The sequence below is a fragment of the Toxorhynchites rutilus genome, chromosome 2, assembly GCF_029784135.1.
Source record: "Toxorhynchites rutilus septentrionalis strain SRP chromosome 2, ASM2978413v1, whole genome shotgun sequence".
Lineage (NCBI taxonomy): Eukaryota > Metazoa > Arthropoda > Insecta > Diptera > Culicidae > Toxorhynchites > Toxorhynchites rutilus.
Window position 1 is genome coordinate 175,289,201 of NC_073745.1, and position 12,976 is coordinate 175,302,176.

At 42.6% G+C, this 12,976-nt stretch overlaps 1 protein-coding gene across 6 annotated transcripts in view; it reads right to left on the reverse strand.

Annotated features, from left to right (window-relative positions):
- The window catches only part of LOC129769992 (dipeptidyl peptidase 4), a 311,477-nt gene that overhangs the window by 219,146 nt on the left and 79,355 nt on the right, over positions 1-12,976 (reverse strand). The gene's annotated exons all lie outside the window — the stretch shown is intronic.

The window sequence follows — 12,976 nt, forward strand, 5'->3', positions numbered from 1 at the left end:
CATATAAAGGTCATAGTCTATGCAGATGACATCACTCTTATCTCTACGAGCTGCTTCGGCTTAATTCAGAGAAAGAGGCTTCAAAAAACCTTAGACTCCATCCAAAACTGGGCTCTAAAAACAGGTTTTAAAATTTCCCCGGAGAAATCCAAACACATACATATCGGAAAAGCTCTCAGAAGGAGAACCTATCTTCAGCTCAACAAAATCCCAATCCCTACAATGAGGACATTGAAAATACTAGGGGTGACTTTCGACAAGAAACTCAACTTCCTATCACATTCCCAAAAGACCAAAATAGCCACCAGAAAGAAATTGAACATCATCAAGTCTATCGCAGGCAACCTAGCCTCTGGTCATAGAAAGACGTTGCTAAATGTTGTAAATGTTTGGTTGGTCCCACAAATCCTTTACGGAATAGGCACCTTCAGCCGTGGAGGGGACAGGGTGTTAAACACCATTCAACCAATTTACAATAAAGCAATTAGGCTCGCAATTGGCGCTTTTCCCACCAGTCCCACTCTTGCTGTAATGGCAGAAAGTGGGCAACTTCCCTTCACCCACCTGGTAACAAAAGCCATCACCAATAAAGCCATCCGTCACTTGTCACTCCCCGAAAGCGACCACAATGTCCCATTAATACATAGAGCTAAAACATGGTTCAAAAATCTCACGAACAAAGATCTTCCCGATATATGTGAACGTTCATCTGCGACGGGAAGAAATTGGAACGTCAAACCGCCGAACATTAACCTTGAACTTCTCAAGACAGTTCGAGCGGGAGACCCTTCTCCAAAAGTCAAAGCCTGCTTCAATAACCTCGTTGCATCCAATTTTCAAATCAACCACCAGGTATACACAGATGGTTCAGTCAGTGCCGATGGAGTTGGATGTGGAATCTTTGAGAGTAGATACACTGGTAGCTTTTCTCTTCCACCGCAATGCTCCATCTTCAGTGCGGAAGCTTTCGCCCTTTTAATAGCTACCCAAGAATGCACCCATGAGTTTCTTCCTACCACAATATTCTCAGACTCAGCTAGCTGTCTCCACGATCTTCTGAGTGGAAACAGCAAACACCCATGGATTAAGCAAACAGAAGAGGCTGCTTCAAATAAAAACATCTCCTTCTGCTGGGTTCCTGGTCACTCAGGAATCCGTGGAAACACAGCCGCCGACATACTGGCCGGCAAGGGCAGCAAAATAGATCCCCCAGACATGCCCTGTCCTCCATCTGACATTGTCCGCTGGGTAAAACAGCAAGTCCGTGAAAGCTGGGACATAGGCTGGATAAACAGCCGTCCCACTCATCTTCATAAAATTAAAAATTCCACTCTCCCTTGGGATGACCGCCTCAATAGTAGGGAAAGGCAAGTCCTTACCCGTCTTCGAATTGGGCACACTAACTTCACCCACTCACACTTGTTCTGCAGAGCCGAAAAACCCCAATGTGCTTGCAACGAAGCTCCGGTTTCCGTTAGCCATCTTTTACTTGAATGTCAACATACCAAAGATGCTCGAGTCCGACACAACATAGGTCAGAGTCTCCGAGATATCCTCAGTAGAGACGAGACCCAAGAAACCAATTTAATTGCGTTTCTGAAAGAAACCGACTTCTTTGGTAAAATCTAAACCGAAATACTAAATACCTTGGAAAGTGCTTATTAAAGTTCGCCACTTCACAGTCATGTATGCGTGTTTATGTGTGTATACACATGTATGTACGGGTCGGAAGGAAGGTATTCATACATGTATATACACGCATTCAATAATATTAAATAACAAATAATATAATATATACTTTCATACCCACATCTATCTTCTATCCATTACATTATACTTTAATCAACTTCCTATTCCTACAGCCACACTCACCAAGGAGAATAAATTCATTAAATAAACCTCTCCATTTTTCAGCTATACTATATACCATTAAATTCAAAACCACTATATTTTATTATCTATTCAAACTGTATTTCATTTCATTTCACCCCACCCCACACCTACTCCTCCCCTCTTTCCTTCCCATACCACTCCCACCCCCTCCCAATCCACTAATCCCACCCAAATCCTTTCCACTCCTTTCCTTCCTATCCTCCTGAGAGGGGCCGTTTTGTTTTTTGGCTTTGGAACACGCCTTTCGCTAGGTCACTTGTGCTTCGTTACTGCTTTGGTCCTCGGATCAGTAAATTTTTACTTTTCTTTACAGCATATATTAAATATCTTATGAAGCATAGGATCCCTTCCTACCTTCTTCTTTAACCGAGAGTCGAGCGGACGGGTCTGATGAGTGATTTTGTTGGTTTCCCTTTCGCCAGTCCCCTCTGGACTGGTTTTATTGTGGCTCTTCACTGGGCTGGAGGCGAATGAACTGCAAAGTTTAAAGCCTCTTAAAAACAAAGAAACAAACAAACAAAAATACATTCATTACGATTTGTTCGCTCGTTGGATTCACATGCAGGCTAAAAAGGGTCCTTTTCAGGATCACAAAATTATCTTCAATCTAAAGAGTTTATTGTTTGTTATCACTCGATATCCCCATCTTGTTCAGCTAAACCTTTCTGTTTAGCGATTGCATTTGCCACTCGCCACAGCTTTCACAGTTGGAAAATTTCTTCCCATCCAGCTTGTGACATATTTTACAGTAAATTACATTCAATGGCACGTCGCATTACCACCACTCAGTGTCGGATTGGAGGTAATTTTAACCTGTAATTGAACATTTGCGATGACAGTGGTACAGTGTCGACTTTCAATGTGGGGTCATAATTTGGATCTCTATGTTTACAAAAATGTCCAACTAAATAAGTCGCATTACATGTCCGTCCAATTAGCTAATTGTCGAACTAATTGTAAATTACTGTACTTTCAATCTGGAAACAACTTAAGAATTGGTGAAAATTGAATAATCAGGAAAGTCCCCAACTATCAATAAGCTCAGAACAACTGCCAAATTCACATACTCATCAGATCCTGGCAAACAAATTATGAAAAAATCAATTTGTGTTTTATTATTATTTTGGATAATGTCTTAGAAAGCATTGAACTGTATTTCCTAAACTCTTTTTTGGAAGGTTTAATGGCCCTGAAAAGCGCCTTGTTTTATGGAAAGGTTCCAATTTAGTAAACTTTGTACTCGTGGTTTTGAAAAAAACCATTTCGAACGCCCTCGATGCCGCCTTGTTCTGGATTTGCCACCAAAGCAGTTTGTATAAAGAACAAACTTTTTTTCTTCTGCTACCTGATGCCGTTTTGCGATTGCGTTTGCCACTCGCCACTCGCTGCAACTGCCTGTTGTCTTGATGTCCACCGAACCGAATGTGTTCTGTTCCGAATGCGGGTTTTCTTATCGTCGCGAGCAGCTAACTCGATCACTTCGGCGGCCGAAACTATATAACGCCGGCTAGGTGGACTGGTGCACTGGTACTAACGCGCTCGGCCTAGCAACCCCTGCGAGGAACTCCAGATCAACACGGTTCGAGCGGGATTTTGCCTTTTCCTTCACTTTTCCTCCTTTACCATGTCCAGACATGGCTGCTTGGGTTGGTTTGTTGATGGGTTGTGATGCGAACCGATGTGGTGTACGGTTTGAATGAGAATGATCGTTACGGCAGCGGAGCGGGGATTTTTAAGCTGACTGGCTGGCTCGAGAATTACGCATGTGTGAGACTGCGACCAATGTTTCTTTCTTTTTTTCCTTTTTCCTTTCCAATCGTGCTTCATTCTATTTCGCTGCTGCTCTGGTTGCCCGTTTTGGTCGGTACGATTTGAGGAGCACAAAATGGACCAATCAAAAATGGGCACATAGTGCATTTTGGCAATGCTTGATATTTCACAATTATTCAATTATTTATCTCATGAAAAATGAAATGTTATTCGTTATGATAGATGCGTAGATATATTTCCTATCAATTGATGCAAAAACCTTTGCGATCTATTGAGAAATGCTCGAGTTATAAGCGTTCCATATCTTGCATTTTTTCCTTCTTGTTCAGTGCCTAGATTTCCATTTCACCCCCTATATCTTCCGGTTAGACGTAGTCCTACGTCAAAAGAGTTAACTCGACTGAAATTTTTTCGGTTCGGCCTGCAAAAACGAAATTAAGAGCCCCCGCCGACTGCAGACTGACTTGTCGACCGATAGTTCGGTCGGCTTCTTAATCAGTACGGAGAGAAAAAGTCTGTAGTGTACAGCATAATGCATAGACGTAAGTATGCGCTTCCCCATCTCACATTCCAATAAGATTAATGGGTTTCCAAGTGGGCGCGCTACATACGGATACGAATGATTTCAATAACCTGTTTTCGAAACTATCATTAAGCTATTGAAACAATTTTTCGACTCAATAAATAGCAATCATATAACTCTTGGACATTTTATCTTTTGTATTAAATGATTATCATACTGTTCCATTGATCTGAAGCAGAATGAATCACGCTTAAAGAAGGAATGGATTTTTTCTTGGAATTTAGTCAGCAGAAATAATGCCCTTTCCCAACAATTAAAAACGACAAACGGTAAACAGTTTCATCAAAGTGATTTCTTCGATATGGGGATATATTCACTACATCATGTCATATATTTCATATTTTTCATTATGAAATCCATATCCATGGCACCTATCGGTATCGAATTATCATCGACACCACGATTTTCGCTAAATGCTCCTTTCAGTTCGGCCTGTAAAAAACTTTTCTGAACTCTAATCCATCAAATTTGGAGCCCTGAAAAGGGCTGTTGATTATATGCTAAGCTAATATAGCACGCTCTCCTCGGATATGATGGGCCAGCTGGATTGTCCTTGGGCATGATGTGACGCGTTTTGCATGAATAGCACACAAATTGGTATCTTCGAATAAGCCTCCTGCAGCGTCATAACCGCGGAACTTTGGAAACGCAAGTCGGTTTTGAAGTCCTGAGCAATTCCATGAACCAAATGCTGCAAAGGTAGCTTGCGGATCAGCAATTCGGTCGACTTCTGATAGCGACGAATTTCATGCGAAGTTCCCGTTCGATAGCGATGTGGCTTCTTCACGCTTCCTGCGGCTGATGCGCTTATCGGAGCTGCTTTCGTGGTGCCTTACCACCGAAAGACTAACGAGCTGTCTGCTTAGTCCCGATGAAACGAGTCCTCACGGTTGTTGTTTCTTTGTTTTTAAGAGGCTTTAAACTTTGCAGTTCATTCGCCTCTAGCCCAGTGAAGAGCCACAATAAAACCAGCCCAGAGGGGACTGGCGAAAGGGAAACCAAACAAAATCACTCATCAGATCTGTCCACTCGACTCTCGGTTAAAGAAGAAGGTAGGAAGGGATCCTATGCTTCATAAGATATTTAATATATGCTGTAAAGAAAAGTAAAAATTTACTGATCCGAGGACCAAAGCAGTAACGAAGCACAAGTGACCTAGTGAAAGGCGTGTTCCAAAGCCAAAAAACAAAACGGCCCTCCTCAGGAGGATAGGAAGGAAAGGAGTGGAAAGGATTTGGGTGGGATTAGTGGAGTGGGAGGGGGTGGGAGTGGTATGGGAAGGAAAGAGGGGAGGAGTGGGTGTGGGGTGGGGTGAAATGAAATGAAATACAGTTTGAATAGATAATAAAATATAGTGGTTTTGAATTTAATGGCATATAGTATAGCTGAAAAATGGAGAGGTTTATTTAATGAATTTATCCTCCTTGGTGAGTGTGGCTGTAGGAATAGGAAGTTGATTAAAGTATAATGTAATGGATAGAAGATAGATGTGGGTATGAAAGTATATATTATATTATTTGTTATTTAATATTATTGAATGCGTGTATATACATGTATGAATACCTTCCTTCCGACCCGTACATACATGTGTATACACACATAAACACGCATACATGACTGTGAAGTGGCGAACTTTAATAAGCACTTTCCAAGGTATTTAGTATTTCGGTTTAGATTTTACCAAAGAAGTCGGTTTCTTTCAGAAACGCAATTAAATTGGTTTCTTGGGTCTCGTCTCTACTGAGGATATCTCGGAGACTCTGACCTATGTTGTGTCGGACTCGAGCATCTTTGGTATGTTGACATTCAAGTAAAAGATGGCTAACGGAAACCGGAGCTTCGTTGCAAGCACATTGGGGTTTTTCGGCTCTGCAGAACAAGTGTGAGTGGGTGAAGTTAGTGTGCCCAATTCGAAGACGGGTAAGGACTTGCCTTTCCCTACTATTGAGGCGGTCATCCCAAGGGAGAGTGGAATTTTTAATTTTATGAAGATGAGTGGGACGGCTGTTTATCCAGCCTATGTCCCAGCTTTCACGGACTTGCTGTTTTACCCAGCGGACAATGTCAGATGGAGGACAGGGCATGTCTGGGGGATCTATTTTGCTGCCCTTGCCGGCCAGTATGTCGGCGGCTGTGTTTCCACGGATTCCTGAGTGACCAGGAACCCAGCAGAAGGAGATGTTTTTATTTGAAGCAGCCTCTTCTGTTTGCTTAATCCATGGGTGTTTGCTGTTTCCACTCAGAAGATCGTGGAGACAGCTAGCTGAGTCTGAGAATATTGTGGTAGGAAGAAACTCATGGGTGCATTCTTGGGTAGCTATTAAAAGGGCGAAAGCTTCCGCACTGAAGATGGAGCATTGCGGTGGAAGAGAAAAGCTACCAGTGTATCTACTCTCAAAGATTCCACATCCAACTCCATCGGCACTGACTGAACCATCTGTGTATACCTGGTGGTTGATTTGAAAATTGGATGCAACGAGGTTATTGAAGCAGGCTTTGACTTTTGGAGAAGGGTCTCCCGCTCGAACTGTCTTGAGAAGTTCAAGGTTAATGTTCGGCGGTTTGACGTTCCAATTTCTTCCCGTCGCAGATGAACGTTCACATATATCGGGAAGATCTTTGTTCGTGAGATTTTTGAACCATGTTTTAGCTCTATGTATTAATGGGACATTGTGGTCGCTTTCGGGGAGTGACAAGTGACGGATGGCTTTATTGGTGATGGCTTTTGTTACCAGGTGGGTGAAGGGAAGTTGCCCACTTTCTGCCATTACAGCAAGAGTGGGACTGGTGGGAAAAGCGCCAATTGCGAGCCTAATTGCTTTATTGTAAATTGGTTGAATGGTGTTTAACACCCTGTCCCCTCCACGGCTGAAGGTGCCTATTCCGTAAAGGATTTGTGGGACCAACCAAACATTTACAACATTTAGCAACGTCTTTCTATGACCAGAGGCTAGGTTGCCTGCGATAGACTTGATGATGTTCAATTTCTTTCTGGTGGCTATTTTGGTCTTTTGGGAATGTGATAGGAAGTTGAGTTTCTTGTCGAAAGTAACCCCTAGTATTTTCAATGTCCTCATTGTAGGGATCGGGATTTTGTTGAGCTGAAGATAGGTTCTCCTTCTGAGAGCTTTTCCGATATGTATGTGTTTGGATTTCTCCGGGGAAATTTTAAAACCTGTTTTTAGAGCCCAGTTTTGGATGGAGTCTAAGGTTTTTTGAAGCCTCTTTCTCTGAATTAAGCCGAAGCAGCTCGTAGAGATAAGAGTGATGTCATCTGCATAGACTATGACCTTTATATGGTCCGGGATAATCTCAAATAGAGATTGCATGGCAATGTTGAAGAGGGTTGGTGAAAGTGCTGAGCCTTGTGGGAAGCCGTTTTCTGGGATTTTTAGAGAAGATTGGTGGTTGTTAATAACGGTTTTGAAAGACCGGTTTTCTAGAAAACTTTTAACGAAGAGACCTAATCTCCCACGAATCCCCCAGTCGAAAAGGCTTTTCAGCACTGGGTACCTCCATGCCCGATCGAAGGCCTTGGATAAATCCAGGGAAACAATATCAATGTGGTGTAATTTTTCAGTTGCGTCGTCTAGGATTTTTTCGATTGCTACAAGGCAATCTTCTGTACCTTTTCCCGCACGGAAGGCGAATTGTCTGGGATCAATCAGCTTATTTGACTCTAGAAAAGTCGTTAAGCGTCGATTGACCATTTTTTCCAAGACTTTCCCAACACAACTTAGGAGAGTGATGGGGCGGAAATTGTCAAGAAGATGGTTGTTCATGTCTGGTTTCGGGATACAGATCATTAAACCCTCTTTCCAGCAACTGGGGAGGGTTCCACTGTCCCAGACTTTGTTGAGGAGCTTCAGAAGTGCTTTTTTCCCGAGATGGGGTAGATTCTTAAGCATAGGGTAGCTAATGTCATCAGGTCCTGTGGATCCTTGTTTGACTTTGTTCAGTACCCAATCGAGCTCTTTGAGGGAGAGGTTTTTGTTGAAGTCAAATTCCACATCGGTATGAAAATCGATGGGAATTCTTTCGCATTCCGTTTTGTGGGTTAGAAAGGTTTGGTCGTAGTTTTGATTGGAGGAGGCGGAAGCAAAGAAATCTCCAAACGCCTCGGCGATGATTTTCCGGTCATTGGTGTATTGACCGTTAATTAGAAGATTATATTCTTTGCTTCTTTTCTTTCCATGAAGCCTGCCAATCTTACTCCATAAATCCTTTGTTGACGCGTTGGGATTAATTTCGCTGACGAATTTAACCCAACTGTTGTGCTTGGCTGTGTTGATAGCAGTCTTAGCTTCTTTGCGAGCCCTTTGGAACTCTGCAAGCAGAGTGGGTCTCAGTGGGCTGTCCGGATGGGCCTTTCTTAATTTGCGTAGGGCCTTACGTCGACCTTTGATCGCTGCCTTCAGCTCAGGCGACCACCATGGGACACATTTCCTGCCAGGGATGCCACTGGTTCTGGGGATGTGCACCATTGCAACTTCTAGGACAACTTTGGAGAATTCCTTGGCTGTCCAATCTCGTTTAGCGGAGAGGCGGTTTTCAATGTCAAACTGATAGCCAGCCCAGTCAGCGTATTCAAATTTCCATCTTGGCCTTGTTGAAAACTCTGGAGAAGTTTGGCCGAAGGAAGTGAAGATTGGAAAATGATCGCTTCCGCAAGTATCATCGTGGATGTTCCAAGAAAGTTTTGAAGATAGTTTGTCTGATACTATAGTGAGATCGATGGCTGAAGTAGTACCAGAATAATGGATTCTGGTGTGTTGGCCGTTGTTAAGAAGGAGAAGAGAATGGTCGGATATGAAATCCTCAATGATGGATCCTTTTCGATCGAGGTATGCACCTCCCCAGGCGTATGAGTGGGCGTTGAAATCACCCATAAGCATGATTGGGGCGGGAAGTTGGGCGAACAGATGGTCCAGTTGGCCGCGTAGAGTGTTCGGATCGGAATCATTAGTGATGTAGATGCTAACGACGGTGATTGGAAAGGGGTGTTTAATGCGCACTACCACTGCCTGAAGATCAGTGGTAATGGGAAGAAGATCATGTGGAGTGCCATCTTTGATTGCGATTGCAACTCCGTTTTTTGAGGGGTTGGGACCCTCTTTGAAATATGTGATATATTTTGAGATGAAGTGTTTATCGAAGTTATTTGGAGTCATAGTTTCTTGAAGGGCTATGACTGTGGGATTAGAGTTTGAAATAAGCATTTTCAGTTCTAGAATATTTCGTCGGATACTTCTGATGTTCCATTGTATCCCGAATTTCTGTGTTGGAGTGAATGTGTTGGTGTTTTTAACTCTAATTCCTAAGTCTTAATTGTGTGTATGTTTGAACTATTCAAAGAGAATTAGTTCGATGGTCCTTTACCCTTGGAAAGAGAAGCTTTCTTTGAGGTATTGGTGTTGTTTTTGTTTGGTGTAGAAGTCTTTGGAGTGTTTGTTGTGTTTGTGTTGTTTTTTGTTGAATGTGCGTTGCTGTTGTTGTTATTGTTGTTTTTTGTTTGATGTGTGTTGTTGTTGTTTTCTGTTGGTGTTGTGTTGTTATTTGTTGGTGGTGTAGTTCTTTGTTCATTCTTAGTTCTTTTCTTGTCCTTGTTTGTTTGGATTTCATCTTCGGATTTTTGATCTGAATCTGAAGATGATCCTTTCGCCATTTTTCTTTTATTTTTATTTTTGTTTGGAACATCAGAAGTGTCCATTGAAATGACTGATTCGTTTTCAGATTCCGTTGTTGAGCTGTCGGTTGTCGACTCTGTCATGGAAGTATCGATTGTAGTGTCAATTGGGGGAGTGCTTTCGCGGCTAGAAGAGGCCGAAGCGGCCGAGGCGCAGTTACATTTGCAGTTGCAGCTGGGTGTTGGCTTTTGCAAGTTGGAGAGTCTGTCTTGCAGAACACTTGCAAAAGTTGGTCCATTATTTTGACCGTTGTGTTTTTCTTTCGCCTCTTTGTAGGAGATACCATAATCGATTCTGATTTTTGTGATGTTGTTCTCGGTTTGCCATACGGGGCATTTCCTATTCGAAGAGGAATGGTCCCCTTGGCAATTCAAGCAAAATGCTGAAGCGTTGCAGGTTTTAATTCCATCCTTTTGTTCTGGATGTTCCTGTCCACAATTTCGGCAAAGCGGGTTCTCGCGTTTGCATCGTTTGCTAGTATGTCCAAATTTGTAACACTTAAAGCATTGCATTGGGTTGGGGTAGAAATTTCTAGTCCCAGCCCGAATAAATCCAAAATTAATGAAATCGGGAACAACAGTTCCACGAATCGTCAAAATAAGAGTGGCAGTTGGTACAACAATATTGTTCTCCTTTCTGGTGATGCGCTTGACATCGATCACACCTTGATCGGAAAGCTCTGTCACCAGTTCGGATTCTTTGATGTCCATGACATCACGACAAGTAACAACACATTTGCGTTGGTTAAGGGTTGGGTGGTAAATCACTTCAATAGGGGTTTCATCAATTAATTTGTTGATTAAGAGGAGCTTACCAATGATATCTTCGTCCTTGGCCGTAAGGATATATTGCGTCCTCTTCTTGTCGTCTCGTTGCGGTCGCGCTGTGTAGTACTTCTTTCCTACAGCGTTGGCGATCGTCTTACTCACGACGAACGGGTTAGTCGGAATCACGTTCTCTCCTGTGGCACGTAGTAACAGGATCTGTAGGTTGCCGTTCAGTGGATCGGCCCATCTTGGAGCAGTACGTTGGGTAGGTTTACCCTCGTACAAATTTGTAGCCCGGCCTCCCGGAGGCCCGGAGCTACTTGAAGCCATGCTTCTGCTTGACTATACCTAGGTTATAGTCAGCAGGTACGGATATAAAACCACTAAAATTCCTTATGGGGGATATTCACTAAGGGGTATTTTCCCAGAAAATCACACTTTGTTCCGATAAAGCACTTTGAAAAGCCACCAACAGGTGCAGAAAATTTCAAATTACACTTAATCTAATAATTGCTTCAGTCACTTCACTGTTTGTATGCGTGGTTTTTTTTTCTTTTTAGATTTTATTTAATAATTAAGATTCACTATTAGCACTACAGAAAAAAACTGGCAACACTGCCCGAAAGAAAAAAGGGGGCGTGGCGTCAGTGACGCCGAAAAAGCGCGCGCTTTTTCCGGCGAACCGGTGAGCACCGCCACCGCAGTGAACGTTTGTTGATATCCTCTTCTGCTATCCTCGGGTTGCGATGCTGAAAATCAATTTGTATTTAGGACTAATCAAGCCTTCAGAAAGGCTGCTCTAAGCATTTGATTAGTTGTGCGAGAAAACTCCTATTTTTCCGTACTCTTTTACAAGGGCGCTAAAAACACGACCGAATCGGTTGAATGTCAGTAGCACCTTGTCCTCACGGTGCGAGAGTAGAGTAAGAAATAAACGAAAGCAAGGGAAGTGTCATTTTATAAAACATAAAAGAATCGAATGTAAACCCCACCCTCTTTATTGTATAAGCTTACTGTATACTCACGAATATAATAAGGGTGGGATTTAGATTTTATACTTTTATGGTTTATAAAATGACGCTTCCTTTGCTTTCGTTCATTTCTTACTCTACTCTCGCACCGTGAGGACTCGAGCTCGTTAGTCTTTCGCAGACAGCTCGTTAGTCATTCGGTGGTAAGGCACACGAAGTCAGCTCGGATAAGCGCACCAGTAGCAGGATAGGTGGAGAAGCCACATCGCTATCGACCGGGAACTTTGCGTGAAATTCATCGCTATCGGAAGTCGACCGAATTGCTGATCCGCAAGCTACCTTTGCAGCATTTGGTTCGTGGAATGGCTCAGGATTTCAAAACCGACTTGCGCTTCCAAAGTTCCGCGGCTATGACGCTGCAGGAGGCTTATTCGAAGATACCAATTTGTGTGCTATTCATGCAAAACGCGTCACATCATGCCCAAGGACATCCAGCTGGCCCATCGTATCCGAGGAGAGCGTGCTATTAGCTTAGCATATAATCAACGGCCCTTTTCAGGGCTCCAAATTTGATGGATTAGAGTACAGAAAAGTTTTTTACAGGCCGAACTGAAAGGAGCATTTAGCGAAAATCGTGGTTTCGATAATAATTCGTTACCGATAGGTGCCATGGATATGGATTTCCTTATGAAGAATATGAAATACATGACATGATGTAGTGAATATATCCGAAGAAATCACTTTGGTGAAACTGCATTATAAAATTATTTGTGTACGAATGCCGCAATCGATAGTCGACTCTAATTTGCGCTGGGTAATTTCCTCGGGGGTCTCGATTCCTCCTTTGAGCATTAATAATCTCTTTCTGGCAAAACGATGTGGTATGAATCACATTATTTGAATGATAGAATGAAGAAGTTTTCTGCCAATTTCCTTCAACCTCCAAACATATCTTTCTCCCGTTTGTCGTTTTCGCGTTCGCTAATCCTTTCTCACAACACCCATTTCTAGTTTGAGAAATTGTTGAGTAAACATTGTTTGCCAGTGCGCGTAGAACAGGAATTCCTAAAGATTCATTACACCTCTAATAAATTGCCGAACGACGTGGTCTTACGTTGATCGCACTTGATTGAAAAAATCCAAAACGAAATGTATTTGGTCGCAGCATTATATGAGTAGAAAGCAAATAATCGCTCGAAAATGACTTGATTTTCGCGATGTGAAACATTTTCCGTTTTTCATGTTATGCATCCAATATTGGATACGAAAATTTCCACTGATGGGGAAAAAAATATTCAGAAGCTT